The 16,475-nt window shown below is 39.0% G+C and overlaps 1 long non-coding RNA gene across 1 annotated transcript; it reads left to right on the forward strand.

The window, feature by feature from the left end:
• Positions 1–2,418: 2,418 nt before the first annotated feature.
• Positions 2,419–6,750, forward strand: LOC110800586 (uncharacterized). The gene is made up of 2 exons (XR_002536699.2): positions 2,419–2,911; positions 6,495–6,750. It is a non-coding gene; the product is annotated as an uncharacterized lncRNA (long non-coding RNA).
• The last annotated feature ends 9,725 nt before the right edge of the window (positions 6,751–16,475 follow it).

Below are 16,475 nucleotides of genomic sequence, written 5' to 3' on the forward strand. Positions count from 1 at the left end.
ACCCGAGTGGGGCAAACTTTCGGTCTCGGACCCATCTTCCAGGGTTTCTTCGGGCGGGAGTCTCTTCTACAGCATGGACTTCTTGGGCTTGGGGTGTGTTACCCCGATTATAGGTGTTGGTCTTATATGTGGGTTTGCTCTGTATGGTTTTGGCGAGGTCGTCCTCGATCTTTAATCCCACATCATAAACTCTTTTGAAAGTGTCAAGTCCCAGGTACCTAAGGTGTTGTCTGTAAGCCGGGTCCAGGTTGTCAATAAATTTTTGGACCAATTCTGTTTCGGGAGGCCTATTGATTAGCTGGGCCGCCTGGTCCCTCCATCTAGCAAAGTAGGTTGTGAAACCCTCATTTTTCTTTTGGAAGAGAACTTCCAGCTCGCGCATGGTGACTTGGAAATCCATGTTCGACGAGTATTGCTTGATGAAGACATTGACAAAGTCTTCCCAAGTGGGGAAGAGCCTAGGGTCCTGGTGATTGTACCATTTGAGCGGCACAGGTTCCAAGGACAAAGGAAAGGCAGGTAGGTACATGGACTTGTACACGCCTTTCAAGTTCATGGCATTCACAAAGCTCAGTAGATGATCACGGGGGTTGTCCGTGGCCTTGAACTTTGGTAAGTCAGATGAACTGAACTTTTATGGTAGTTTTCCAGGAAAAGGTTCAGGATCGAGGGAGAAGTATTTGCTCCCCATGGTTTGCCGTAGGACCATTTTTTCAATCCTCTTCTCGTTATCGAGGTCATTTTTGGCTTGCGCAGCCGCTAAAGCTTCATTTTCCATTTTTAGTTGGCCCATGAGTCGGGTCATTTGAGCCATCTGCTCTTGCAAATCTTCGATGGACATGTTTGAAGGTGCGAATCGAGGTTGGGGAAGCGGAGATCCTTGAAATGAGGGATGACGGACGGAGCTTGGAGTCACTAAACCTGATGTTGGTGATGTATCTTCGAGACGCACTAACCGTTGATTCCCTGATCGGCACCATGTGGCAGGACCAGTCCTAGGCATAAGATAAGCTAAAGTTTAGGTTCCCAAAGTTTCGAGCATTACTTAGTCTAGACTTCGACTCTCTAAATTGGTTTTTCACTTTTTCTTTTGTCGGTACACTTTTTGTTTTTTTTTTTTTTTTGGTCATTCTTTGGATTTTCGAAACACTTGCCCGTGTGACATTCATAGTTGTTAGCATGTTCGGTTTTGCTGCTGAGCATTGCCGTCGTAGGAGGCCCAACAACGACACAAAGAGCTATTAATTTTTTCACGAGTCGCTTTTTGAAATCGAGTGCTTTTCTTACACCCTCGTAGCAATTCTTTTGATGAACATTTTTTTTGCGCTACGTATTTTCCTTTCGCTCGGGCACCGAGGCTGCTGCGCCTGACTAGAAGGCCAAGCAGAAACTTCAGCGCCCAGCTAGGGGAGTGAGAAATTCTGGCGCCCAGCCAGGGGCGTTGAAAATGCGTCCCTGGCTGGTTCTCGTTTTCTGTCTTCTGTTTATGCGACTTCGATTTGCGTGCTTGCCTACGCGTAACAACGTTTGTGGGATTCGTTACAGGCCATCCCGAGCGTCGCTTATTTTATGGCGATCATTCGGGTTTGCGGAACACGTGTTTCGGTATAACTCTTTGGCAAGTTAGTCTATGAATGTTTTGGCAGTTTTTAAGGTCGTTGGTTTTCTAGGATAGTTTGCCACACACAATCACATATTTCGCTACACATAACTACATTACAAACATGGATTTGAAAATTAAATATGCCACGTAGTTTATGATAGGCTTCTATGGGTAGTTTATTTGCGTCTGGCTTGGTACCGCTTCTATCGTAGATCCAACACATGCCCCGGTCGAGGTAGTGTCTTCAACAGACGAATTTCGCTCAAGAGGCCAACCCGCAAGTGCAAGCCAAGGGGGCATGTAGGCGAGAGGGACCTAATGGGCGAGCGATTGGGTTCGGGATAGGTGTACTACCTGCACAAGTACCGAGTGGGAAACATGTGCGGCGTATGCACCCCCCTATTGGCGAAAAAAGGTATCCTTAGTCCCAACTCCCGAGGGAGCCGAGATTCGTTATGATGTTCTGCCCGTTCACATTAATATGCTGATTTTCAGGTCGTCCCAACTTGATGGGGAAATAAACGCGGGGTAGGATCGTTTCACCCTTCGGCTATTTTGATTACCTACAAGCACGAGTATTTCCTTCACTATCCCCAGTGGAGTCGCCACTGTGAGGGGGTCGAAAAAGCACGAGGCTAATGCGTGACCTCGTCCCTCGTGGGTGTGACGATTCTTTTTATTCAATCAAGTGTAATTGGATTTCCTGTGAGTTTACACCCAATTGACTAGTAATACACTACTACATTTTTTATCAGATGCAACGGTATAGAAAAGGCTAATGCAACACCTTATTGAGAACCTTTGCAATAGGGGGGGCTAATGTAACGGTGTCTTGTATAAGATTTGAGAAATTCGGGCTAATGCAACGGTAGTTGTCAGCCGTTGCAATAGATGGTCAAATGCGACGGTATATTAGGCTAGTGCGACGGTATATTAGGCTAATGTAACGGGTATGCTATTTTACTTTTTTTTCCCTCCTATTTTACTTTTTTCCCCAAAATCTTAAAGCCTGGCCACACACTTAATTTACGGTAAAAAAAAATAAAAAAAATTAAAACACACAAGCAAACATTGCCAAAAGAAAATCTCCAATTTTCTAGGAGAAAGACTTGAGAGAAAATAGGATCGAGTTTTAGGGTTTCATCAAAATTTTGGCAAATTCTAACTATTTGGTCTGGAATTCGCAATTAGGTTCGAGATTAATCGAATTTCTTGGGCTGCGACATTCTCTCACGCCGCTTGATTGCTGTTCATCGAGCAGGAGGGTTGAATTGGGCTTCGCATAATAGTCCGAACAAGTTATTCACGGTATGTAATCGATTCACAATTCAGGTTTGTGTATTAGTAGTATGAATTTTGGAAAGTTATGTGATGAAGGTCCGATGCTTGTTCTGTTTTCCCCCTTTTCTGGGAAGCGTAATTACACTTTTTTTTTTTATTGGAGCATATTCTATAAATTTGTGATATTTGATTTAGTTTACTGAACTTTGATGATGGAAGGCAGAATAGTCGTGATATTTGATAAATTTGTGATATTTGATTTGTGAGCCAATTTGTGATATTCTTAGTTTACTAAATTTGTGATATTTGATTTAGTTTGTAGACGACAGAATTTGGAAGTTTGGATGGTGTTATACACTTTTGATTGCGCTCATGTCTTTAGTCAATAGAGTTTACCATCTTTCCTATCAACAATTACTCCGCTCGAAATCGCACATTGGTGGCAGATAATGTCTATTGATCTGAGGGCGTTGTGTACCTGTCCCTTCCAACATTTCCCCTGACTAATTTAAGTGCAAATATCCTTGGGTCATGATTTATTCTGTAGATAAACAGACAACTGCTTTTATATTGGACTTCATGTTGATCCAACTGCTGGATTCCTGGAGCAACGTTATCTAGTTGACTTGTGTGTCCTTGTGCTCTTTCTACATTCATAATAGCTTATAATAATATTGCAAAAACCTTTAAGTTAAAGGACTTCTGAGCTTTTATCTAAATCTCATGTCTTCTATTCTGATTTCTGACGGTGTTCACCCTGTGAACATTATGTGAAAGGAACACTGCTTTGTTTTCATTAAGAGTTTGTCTTTGTCTTTTCTGATTCTGTCAAAATTTGAAGAGGCAAAGATCTCTAGGCACAGTCAGAGGTCGATAAGAAAAATGCACCTTCAGTTGTAGCAATTTTTTTTTCACTGTTGCTATTTCATTTCCGCCATTTGCTCCCTTTCACCCACTGAATATTCCACTTTTTGCTCTGTGGGTGAACCTAATGCTTAAGAACTTCAATTGAACAAGATAAAGTCCCTTTCTATTTTCAATCACATGTATTTACAAAAGTCTCGTACGTGAAAAAATGGGAATATTGATAAAATAACATATCCTGGGAATTCAAAAGATGGGCGGAGGCAGGAGCACTAAAAATATTTCTCCTTTTGGAAATATATTATATCTTTTCCTCTCTTAATTGTGTGAAAAATAGAAAGCAAGGTCATGGATGGGTCAAGAACAAGATACAGCAATGTACCAAGAGAATCAAACAGCTTTTTAAAACATCCACTATAAACGTTATAAGACATTATTGGCTACTAGGCTATGTTAATTAAGAGGGAGAATAGCATTCAACAACACAGAGAAATGGTTGTTGATTATTTAAGTTTGAGGGTTAATTGCAGAAGGTTCCAGCCACACATATACATGGTTACAGTTCAGATGGCCTCGGCTTTTCTTTATTTCATAACCGAAGCTGCTTTCAACCATGGGATGAATCCTCATGTTTACGTCACCTACCGTCACTCAGTAGGTGGTATTGCTGTATTTCTGTTTGCCTATTTCCTTGAAAAGCTGCATTTTTCTTATCGACCTCTGACTGTGCAGTCCACTAGAGCTCTACTGTGCATTTGATTCAGTGCCTTTTCCGGTGTCTTACGAAAGCTTATCCTTCCTGTATCCTGCCTCAAATTATACTTTAGTCCGAACAACAATGATGTAGCCTCTGCTTGCAGAGTTGTCAAACTCGCTCTCTTCCTGTCCCCTGCAATCATCACCAGTTCACCACATCACCCATGGCATCTCTGATCACCATGCCCAACCCACTTCCTTCCCTAACCACAGCATCTGTGTTTAGTTTTGTTCTCCCCTGTGTAGGAGCTCTCCAAACCAGAACTGTAGTGCGAGATATGCCATTTATGAGTATTGCAAGTTTCTATAGAGTATGATTTGATGGGGTATCTTACTATCATCCTTATTATGATATTATCTATGTATTTGGAGACAATAATGGTTCAACTTAAACACTGCTTTTAATAGCACTGCTATACCCATTGTCAGCCTTCGACCATAACATAACTCCTCCATATTTAGCAGAACCCTTGATAGTAGGAAGCACTTGAGATATAAGAATATCTGGAGGTATAAAACCATTGTTAGCAGCATCAGTAGATGCTGGTAGTCCAAGGAAGACCTGTCCACCTTGAACCGATATCCATTGGTTCCAAGCACTTAAGAAACTAGTTGTTGTTTAATCCAAATAAGTACCATGGAGCTTTGATCTGACACGATGAGGAAAAAACTAAAAAGCAAGTAAATTTTATTACAATATACTTGCTGTTTCAAACTGGCAGTTTGGGTATTCTCCAAGAGCTTGAACAAGATTTAGGCTATCAATCTTGATTACAATATTTGTAATCCTTCTTCCTTTAGCATGTTTTAGACCCTTCAGAACAGCAAGAGTTTAAGACTGCAAGGCATTGTGGGAACCAACACTTTCATTTCCTTCATATATTTCCGTCGTTGTACATAATAGAACCCATCCAACAGCTGCCGTAACATTTCCTGTTTTCTTATTCTTCTTCCAAGCACCATCTACCAAACTTCCCTTTCCTTCAGATGTCAGCTGTGATTTGATTTCCCCAGGGTTGGTTGTAATTTTAACTGATTTTGTGCAACCTAGCTAAACGAGACATTAATTACTTAGCCTAGACTGATCCTTTTGTATGCATTAAATAACATAATTACATTCGTAGCCTTTCCTTGTTGTAGACATTCAACTTTTTCTAAAAAGTACTAGCTAAGTATTTGTCTATTTCATCATATGAGGTATTGTGGAAGAGACATTAAGCAGGCATAAGAAAGAACATAAGTAGAAACTAATGAAGCCATGAAGGTGTGGTATTTAGCAGAACCTTACAAAACTTAGTATATACCCACTGTTGGATCGGTGGTACATGATTTACATCTGTTAATGTCATGATAGTTGTTTTCTGCATCATACATATTCTCAAGACAAACTTAGAACAAAAGAAATCTATGCAGAAGGAAGGAAACGACACAAACGTTGGTGAGTAGGTGAACTAGTGGATAAAAACATGTAGTCTATGGCATGAATTTACCCCCAAAGAAATTGAACAAAAGAGGAAGACATGTCTTCCTTTTTATCATCAGTCTAGACTAAGTGAGTCTGCGAGTGATATATAATATGCCACTCAAAGAGACAGCTTAGTAGAACTAAGGTAATCTGCACCCTGGTAATCCTACTGCTTCCCACGCAGATTACCTTAGTTCTACTATGCTTCTAGACAAGAACAGGAAAACAAATCCTACGATAATCATAATAATAATAATAGTAGTAACCATAATAATAATAATAGCAGTAACCATAATAATGTAAGTATGGGTGCTATAATGTAAGTATAGCAGGAAGTTTTGGTTCACTAATTAACAGGAAAAAATTTCTTTGCTTTCTGTCAGCTTCACCCTTATTATTACAATATTGCTTCGTTTTATGGTATTTAAACATTAGAAGATATTCTAATTGCCCCACATTCAACACCTTTTGGATTTAAACTTGTACCATCTTTAACTTGTGCTCATTCGTGATTTAAACTTGCAGGAGCATGGTGAGCTAAATGGAGAAGAAATGTAGATCTAGCAACCTAGCTAAAGGTGGAGGCTCTTATTGGTTTTGGGTCGTTTTGTAATTCCTAGTAACGTTGAATTTGTTTCTATGGATTTTAATTTTATGTACTTTTGTCATTAAAAACACAAAATTAACTAGTGAACAACTATTTTGTAATGCATGTGTCCTATGGGCACTAATATTGTAATATTACTTTTCAAGTCAATGAAAATCTTTTATTATATATGAACCGTTGCATTAGGTGCCCAAGAGGTTTTTTTGTGTACAAAAATTTACCGTTGTATTAGGTAAAAGGCGTTGCATTATTTCATTAAGCTATTGTAGGTACCCGTCGCATTAGCTAAAATTACCCGTCGCATTAGCTAAATAAACCGTCGCATTAGCTTAATTAGCCGTCGCATTAGCTAAAGAACTAATGCGACACTCCATCCAAGAACCGTCGTATTAGGTGGAAACCTAATGCAACGGTATTAGTTTTCCGTTGCATCAGGTCACTGAACGTTGCATTAGGCCTAATGCAACGCCAACGGATGCAAGGGTCATTTGGCGTCGCGTTAGGTCTAATGCGACGGATTTTCATGCCTACTGCAACGATTTTAGGCGTCGAATCTGACTAGAAATGTAGTAGTGATATAGGAGTCGCCATTCAGTTTTTAACGACAATGAGAAAAACTGACAAAACCCGGTTATCGTGACATAAAGGGAGTGCAATTATGTTTGACCACGACGGCCGTAGGTTCCCTTGTGATCCCTGGTGTGGGGATCTCTCAACATACACCCGCAAGGTAGAGATTGAGGGTTCGGGGGACTGTAACTACCGAGAGGAGTACTTCGCTCGTTGATAACTCCAGAGGCAGGATATCCTTACTAGCTCAGCATAAATAATTGAAGAGACATGCGTTAACTATTAAACTAATCTGAGTTGATTTTAGCAATATGCAACATATAATACTAATTCGATCGTGATTATCTGATTTAAATGGCATTAAGGGACCTAGCATGATAATCCGATTTCCCAAAAATATTATATTTGTTAGGCGTGATAGAACAATCAGATTAGATTAGTTTAACAGTTCATAAAAAGGGCGAGGAAAGCAGTTAAATCATCGAAAAGGGACACATTACGACGCACCCTTGAGAGGTGCGTCACGGTTCTCAGAAAACTAACCACTTTGACTTTGCTATTTCTCCTTTTTATTTAACGAATCTCAATTATGGGACAGGATACGTTCTGTTCGATTTATGGATCGATTGCGACAGAACGCGTGAACAATTTCGCAGCGAGAGGCTTAGGCTAAGGGTTGGAGTCAATACTCAGAATATAATTGTGTGTTGTTGTTGTGTCCTTCACGTCGAATTTAGGGGCCTATTTATAGGGAAGAGTTCGTGGAAAGATAGAATTTGCAGAGTTCTAATCCACAAAGAATTAGGAAAAAACACGTACCCAGGTATTTTCAGCGCCCAGGCCTGGGCGCCAAAGATTTCGGCGCCCAGAGCCAGGCGTTGAAAATAGGGTCTGGGCTGTTTTCTTTAGTCAGATTCGGATTCCTGAAATCCGTAGAGTTTGAGATTAATTCGAGTGTTTTAGCGCGTATCAATTTTGTGACGGAATGCGTCTGGGCCCGTTACGAACTCTAGGCTCGTTAGGATTTTAATTAATACGTAACTCTTATTTCTGAATCATATTAGGAATAGGATTCTCGCAGTTTTCTATCTCATTTAGGATTTATGTTGGAATGCAACACCTAATTCTGACAGGTTTCTATCTTTTATGATTTGCCACTTTTAGAAGCTACCTTTTACGGCAGTTACTATTTTTAGCAGGTTTCCATAAATAGCAGGTTTCGGGTGAAATGAAAAGGGGAATCGAGATTCGTTTATTTTATAGGAGATGCGTTGTCAAGTGGAGTTTTTATGCTTTCATCATCGAACCTTTCCCTTGCGGGAACGGGGACAAAAGTAGGTGTCTACAACCTGAAGTGGTGGCAACAGAATAACTTAGAGCTCAAAGGTTTGAGAATGGATTGACTAAGGACTTACAGTTGTTGCTGTTTGGAGAGACCTTTACCTCATTAGACACCCTGTACGGAAAGGCTGCTCACCTGTATGGGTTACAACAAAGGAATAATGGAGGTGCTGAGAAAATAAAGGATGTTGGGAACTCGAATCAGGGGTGTAACCAACAGAATCAAGGGAGTTTTAAGAAGAACAAAGGGAATGGGAATTTCCAGTTTAGGGGTAACAATGGTGGAAATCGCAACAACCAAGGTGGTGGAAACCAGTCCGGAAGGAATGGAGTAAGGACCTACGACTGTAGGAGCTGTAAAATGAATCACCCTGGAAAGGACTGTGATGGAAACCTAGTGACCTGTAGGTTCTGTCAGAAGTTAGGCCATAGAGAGTATGGATGCTATTCTAAGAATGGAAAGCCTAACCAAGGTAACCACCAGAGAAATAATCAGAATAACCAGAACCGAAATGGAGGAAATGGAGGTGGAAACCAAAGGGGTTACCAAGGTGGTAACAATAGCAATGTCAATCACCAGAACCATGGAAAACCTGGAGGAAACCAACAGCAGAATGGGAACCAAAACAACAATGGAAACACCAATGGAGGTGGCTATAACAAAGGAGTTGCCCAAGGGAAGCTGAATATGATATCTAGGAAAGAAGCAGAAACTTCCTCTGACGTCATAGCTGGTACTTTTTCTATTAACTCCGTTTTAGTTAAAGTACTATTTGATTCTGGTGCAACATATTCTTTTATCTCAGTAGACGTTTTGGGAAAATCACGTTTGAAAGAGCCTGAAACAATTGAGGTACCTATAGTCATACCTACTGGTAGCATAGTAAAGTGTACCAAAATCCATAGAGATGTGCCTTTGACCATAGCAAAGACCGTATTCCTATCTAACCTAATCGATTTTGAGTTACGAGAGCTAGAAGTGATTCTAGGGATGGACTGGTTGGCCATGTTCAAAGCCAAAATAGATTGTGAGAAGCAGAAGTTTCACTTGAGGTCTAGCTTAGGCAAAGTAGTGTCGTATCGTCGTTTTGGTAAACCTAAGAACATAGGGATTATCACGGCAATGGAACTCGTGAAGCTAGTCAGTAAAGGGAACCCAGTCTTCTTATACAATGTGAGAAACCTAGAGCATTTGACCAAGGATCAACCTGAGGACATTGCGGTAGTGAATGAATTCCTCGATGTGTTTCCGGAAGAGATCCCGGGGATGCTTCCCAATCGACCTATTGAATTCACCATAGACTTAGTGCCTGGAACCGTGCCTATCTCGAAAGCACCATATCGAATGGCTCCACCAGAAATGAAAGAGTTGAAAGGCCAATTGGAGGGTCTGTTAGAGAAAGGTTACATTAGGCCAAGTGCTTCACCTTGGGGAGCACAAGTCTTGTTTGTGAAAAAGAGGGATGGAAGTATGAGGCTTAGTATAGACTACAAGGAGCTCAATAAAATCACGATCAAGAATAAGTATCCTTTACCTAGGATAGATGACCTATTTGACCAACTGAAATTAAAGGAGCAGGAATCTTTTGGTTGTCAACAAAGTCACGATCAAAAGGATTAAAATGAGATTGTTTTGGTTGTCGTTTATTAAATGTATGTTTGTTTGAGTCTTGAGTTCGCCATTAATAAAATATTAATAAACTTAAGGGAAGTGATAAATCCAAGGAAAATTTTACTTCTTCCAAGGAAATCCACATTTTTTTAAAGGTGATTTCCTTGGAAGAAGTGAAATTCTTCCTTGGATTTATCATTTCCCTAAACTTAAAGTGCAACCAGAACAAGCTTCAAAACTCTTGGAACGTATATACCTCGAGTATGAACAATGGAGGGAGACTTGCCGGAAAACTCGATCTCTTACTAATGATACAAGACGTATTTTCATTTAATTTATGCGCTGGAATTCCGTCGGTATGGCCCGACACTCGGTATGGTCCGATATTCATTATGTTATTTATTACGGTGTTTGGTGGGCTCCCAACACCCTTCCTTTTATGAAAACTTCTTTTGGCCCGTTCGAAGCTTATTCTAATTAAATTGTGAGTCAAGAGTCGAGTGTTGTATTCATGAATTGTTTGTTATTTATTAAATGGCTTTTTCGTGTGGATTAGTATTTTAGCGAGTGATGCATGTTTATAGTTTTATTTCACTCCATCCTTGTAAGTACTTAGCTTTTGCTGGCTACGTGCTTTATGTCTCTTGGTCATGGCCTTCGCCTTAATGACCCTATGATGATCCATCATTGAACTTGCATTGTTGGGGAGTAGATTAATTTAGCAGGTTGGTAGAACAAAGTACAATCGAAATCATGTAGCTTGGGATGGTTGAGAGTTGCATTCTTTTGTGCTTTGGAAACTATTTTATTATTTTAATTTCGTATTGCCTTTGTGGTTTAAATTATACTTTAATCATGTTTTGAGTTGTTGGATTTTTAATACTTTGGTTTTGGGCCGTTATGGTTCCAATTAATTTGTAGGAGGCCTCAATTATTATTTATGTCGGTTTGAAAGTTAGTTATCATTAAATTCCGCTGCGTAATTCTGGTACTAGCCTTAACCGTTATCACGGTGGCGGTAATACTTTAGTAATATCTTTATTTTTAAGTTGGAAAATGGTTTTATAAAAGCAAGGAATTATTAGGGTGTTACATGAAGCCAATAATATATTTTATACTAACATTTGTTTTCATATACTAGAAATAAAATAGGGTCAAAATGAATTATGTGAATAGTGCAAAAAGCTAAAACGGTGCGAGTATTAAGGGACAGATGGAGTAAATCATATCCCTGAAATTGAAAGCACTTCAATGATAATTTTAACATTTTCTAGACAACCTCAAACTGTCAAACACAATTAATAAATGGAGACATCAATATTTGAAATTACTTTAGCAAATCAAATTGGAGCCTATATGAAGTCTCTGAAGACACAAATAAGCTATGTAGCACGGAAACTTGTATAGGGACAAATACCGGGACGGGTACGGGGACAGAAAACGGCAAAATCAAAATTCCAAAAAACGGGTACGGCAAGGATAATACGGCAAAATATCCCAAAAAATTCATATTTGCGACGCGTATATGGGATAAAAGAAAATAAAAAAATTAAAAAAAATCTTAAAAATCAATGCATATAGTCGATGGTAACTGTGAGGGGGTCGAAAAAGCACGAGGCTAATGCATGACCTGGTCCCACGTGGGCGTGACGTCGTCAGATCAAGTGTAGTTAGATTTCCTGTGAGTTTACACCCAATCGACTAGTAATATAGGAGTCGCCATTCAGTTTTTAACGACAATGAGAAAAACTGACAAAACCCGGTTATCGTGACATAAAGGGAGTGCAATTATGTTCGACCACGACGGCCATAGGTTCTCTTGTGATCCCTGGTGTGGGGATCGCTCAGCGTACACCCGCAGGGACTGTAACTACCGAGAGGAGTGCTCATCGATAACTCCAGAGGCAGGTTATCCTTAGTAGCTCAGCATAAATAATTGAAGGGACATGCGTTAAACCATTAAACTATTCCGAATTGATTTTAGCAATATGCAACACATAATACTAAATCGATCGTGATTATCTTATTTAGATTGATTTAAGGTACCTAGCATGATAATTCAATTGTCCAAGGTATTATCTTATTAGACGTGATAGATCAATCAAGTTAATAGTTTGACAATTTTATAAAAGGGTGATAAAAGCGATTAAATCGAATGAGGGACACATTACAACGCTGAAGGAAATAGTGCCCTTGGTCCAAGTATGTATATAATATTAATTCTAATAAATGCGGTTCAGTATTAATTAACAAGTTAATAATTCAGTGAGATCAAGTGAGTTGAATGCCTAACTAGAGGCCGCTTCAGTTCAAGTGGAATTAATGATATTAATCCACAGCTTACTCTTGACTGAACCCGTAGGGTCACACAAATGGTACGTAAACGGATCAAGTATTTAATGGCATTAAATACTCCATCTATGGATATTCGGAATCGACAGATCTTGGTTTCAGCGGGAGCTGAGATCGTCACAAGCAAGAAATGAATACTCCGGAAACGATGATATTACCGGAAACGGAAATATGGATCGTATCGGAAATATAAATATTATCCAAGTCGTAAATGTTGCCGGAAAGGGAAACATGGTACGTATCGGAAAATATTAATGGAAATGGAAATATTGCCGGAATCGGAAATATTACCGGAAACGGAAATATTGTCAGAATCAGAAATATTATCGGAATCGGAAAATAATTCCGGAAACGAAAATATTAAATATTTGTTCGAAACAGAAATTAATTCCTGAATCGGAAATATTAAATATTGTTCGTATAGGAAATAAATTCCGGAATCGGGAATTTAATCGGAAGCGTATCGTACGAATTAGCATCGGACGAGGCCTGCCAGACGAATGCCCAGCACGAAGCCGGGCCATCGCCCAGCAAGCCAGCGCGCCACAACGCACCAGCCAATGCTGCGCCAGACCCACCGCAAGGCAGGCCCAGCGCGCGCCAAGGCTGCGGCAGCGTGTGGTACTCGTGGCAATGGGCTGCGAGTGCTCGCGGGCTGCGCGCGCGCGCATGGCGCCCCTCTTGGGCTGTTGTGCGTGCGTGTGTGTGTTTGTGTTCATATACGAATCCCAAAGCTATCAGGATTCGATATATGATTAAATTCCTAATCCTATAAGGATAAATTAATTAAATAAGAGTTCTACTAGGATTCTAGTTTAATTAATTCGTATCCTAGTAGGATTCCAGTTCCTTTTCCATACCTCTATAAATAGGTGCCTTGGGTCATAATTTATAGACACAATTGAAGTATTCTAAAGGTAAGATTTTGAAGAAAAATCAGCCATACACTTGCACCTAAATAGCCGAAATTCCTAAGCAACCTTAAGGGCGATTCTAGTTGGTCAAGCTTAAGGCGGATCCGGACGTGCTGTGGACTATTTACGGAGGGACGACACTTGGAGTCCTAAAGACTTGTTCTTGTTCGGTTCGGGCGCAGCTAGGGAGGGCACGCAACAAAGTGTATGCATCTAAACTATGCTAAATGATTATGTGTAAATAATATGCTTTCCTGGCTTTATGGTTTTTCCGCATGATTTACGTTTTGTCATATGAATCATAACTTAACAGTGGTATCACGAGCCTCTTATTATTTTCATGATTTAAATTGCATAAACATGGTTAAATTTTACAAATTTGCAAAGAAGTAAAAGGGGTGATTAATTTTCGTAATTGTTAATTAATTGCAAATTGCGTTTATTTAATTATATGTACGCAGTTTTTCGGCAGTTTCTTCGTTACTCATCCAAATCGAGTGATTTTTGTGTCAATTCCGCATGTAAATGGCATTCTAAAATTTTGACAAAAGAAGTTTTTTTCGGCCGAACCCAGAATTCCCAAATTCGAAGCCTAACTATGACTTTTCGGAGGTTTTAGTTTTTCGAACGCAAAAATTTGTAAATTTAAGATGTTAAATTAAATATTTGCGATTCTTGTTGATAAATCTTGAATTTTGATTGACCTACAGTATATGTTTAACAAGTTTGAATGCCTAGCCTTATTAATTATACAACCTAATTTGTAATTATGATTAATTTGTTGAAATTCGAATAATTTAGAATTAATTTAATTTTCATAATTAATTAATAATTTAATTAAGTATCCATGATTAAAATCCACCATAAAAATTGTTAATTTATGTTAAATTTTTAATTTTTATGACCTAGATTTGAATCCATGTTAATCGGAAATTAATTGATTAATAAATTTTCGATTTTTCGCCCTAAAATTATGAAATTAATATGTTTTAATAATTTGTCATTAATTTTGAATTAAAAATTTTAAATTTTTTGAAAACGCTCATTAATGTTGCACGCACAAAGAAATGGAAGCTACGTGTTACCCTTAAGGGGTGTTGTATAGTGCGGGCACGCGACGATGAGCAAGGAGGCTCGTCGCCCGTGCGGTACGAATGCAGCGAGCAACATAGCGCATGGCGCGCGCACGAGGCAAGGGAGCCTGTGCGTGTGTGCTGTGTGCTGTGGTGATGGGCGAAGGGCGAAGGCATGGTACGAGCAGAGGCGCGCGCGCGCGCGAGGGCGAGAGCTGGTCGCCCAGCGATCGCTGCTCCGCGCACCAACACGCGTGGCCTCGAGGGCTTGCTTGCGCGCGAGCAAGCGAGCACTCCCATCGTGGCTGCTGCGATGCATGCGGGCGAGCAGGCTGCGTGCAAGCGTGGCTTGGCTTGTTGCGTTTGCGCGTGGGTGCTGCTGCGATGAGCCATGGGCCAGCGATAGGCCGTGCACTCGACGGGGCTTGGGCGCAAGCCCAAGTGCTCGTCATGTTACGATTATCAAGTTTTAAATTTTAATTTGAGATTTTCAGTTCATATAATTTTAATTAATTTTAAAATTAATAATTTAAATTGTTTTCTTGGATTTTAATTTTGAATATTATAATTATTATAAATTTTAAAAACCTTGAATTAATTTATATTCGACTGAAAATAAATTAAAAGTGGATTCAATTATAAATTTATATGAGCTTTAAATTTTAATTAAATTTGTATGTTTCCGGTTAGACTAGAAATATATTTTTATGTTTAAAATTAGTAAAGCATATGAATTTATTGGTTTAAGTTGGGAGCAATTTTAGTCATAAATTCTTGATTAGGTCTACAAATCCTTTAAGGTTAAACAACTTGATTAGAATTAATAAGGACTGAATAATTGGTAGATTATTGGTGCCCTTAATAAATTGCTGCAAATATTTATGTGATGCATAACGTGTTTTACTAACCAATTATGTGGGCCATTCATGATAATGAATTGGTGAATGGTATATATTGTATATGTACTGTTTTGCAGGTTATGAAGTGACTAGTATGGCCCAAATAGGATAGAAAATATGGTATGCGCACCATTAATTTGAATGTAATTGGTCTAAAGTACCAAAATTATTTTTCAATTCAAATATGGTCTGCGTACCATCAAATAGTTGTAATTAGTTTAATTATATCTTATCCTATTTGAAGTAAGTGGCGCCTCCCACGGAGATTTTCAAGACGGACTTTGAAGTTGAAGCTTCAAGATGAAGTCGGGCCATACTAGATCACATTTATCTTATGCATGTTTTAAGTTATTTATTGCTTTTAAATATGTCTTAAATATGCATGAGATCAAAGCTTGATTGTGTTGCATGATTAAGGATTTTAGTTCACTTAAAATCTAACTAACATAGTAAGAGCCTTAAGTTCCAAACTTAAAAATTGAGTTAAAAGGTGCCATGCCAAAATAACACTTACTTGGATATCCTTTTTTCATCGATCTTAGTAATAGTTTTCCGCCATAGCGAGGTGTTACTTGTCGATACTAAAGGGGTAAGGTACACAAATAATTGTGAGTACATGTTAGTTTTGGTGAAACTCAATGATATAAGCAAGGAGTCCTTTTATGTCGTGGCAAATGAGATAGGTTTACCTAATAAGTTCTTAGACGTACCTATCAACCAAGAGTAGTTTCTAGACTATTAGCAAAAGGCTTTTGCTTACCTAAAAGATTTTAGAATTGAGTCTAAATACATAATGTTCTTAATTCTTCAATGGATTTTAGGATCTTGGAATCATTTTATTCACACCTGCCGGAACACATAACTTGAATAAAATGCTTAATGGACATTGAATTATGCATGTATGCTAGAATTTAAGTTTATTAAGAGAAACTGTGAATGGTTATTTATTTGTTTATTCTTTTTCAATTGTAGTTTTAATTATGGCAAACAAAAATTCATTCAACATTCGATCAATTCTCGAAAAGGAGAATTTGAGCGGGAAAAACTTCCTTGACTGGCAAAGGAACTTGCGAATAGTTCTTATGCAGGAAGAAAAGGCGTATGTCCTGGAAGAGGCGATGCCCGAAGCCGCAGGCGA

This window comes from Spinacia oleracea, chromosome 6 (genome assembly GCF_020520425.1).
Source record: "Spinacia oleracea cultivar Varoflay chromosome 6, BTI_SOV_V1, whole genome shotgun sequence".
In the NCBI taxonomy this organism is placed as follows: Eukaryota; Viridiplantae; Streptophyta; class Magnoliopsida; order Caryophyllales; family Amaranthaceae; genus Spinacia; species Spinacia oleracea.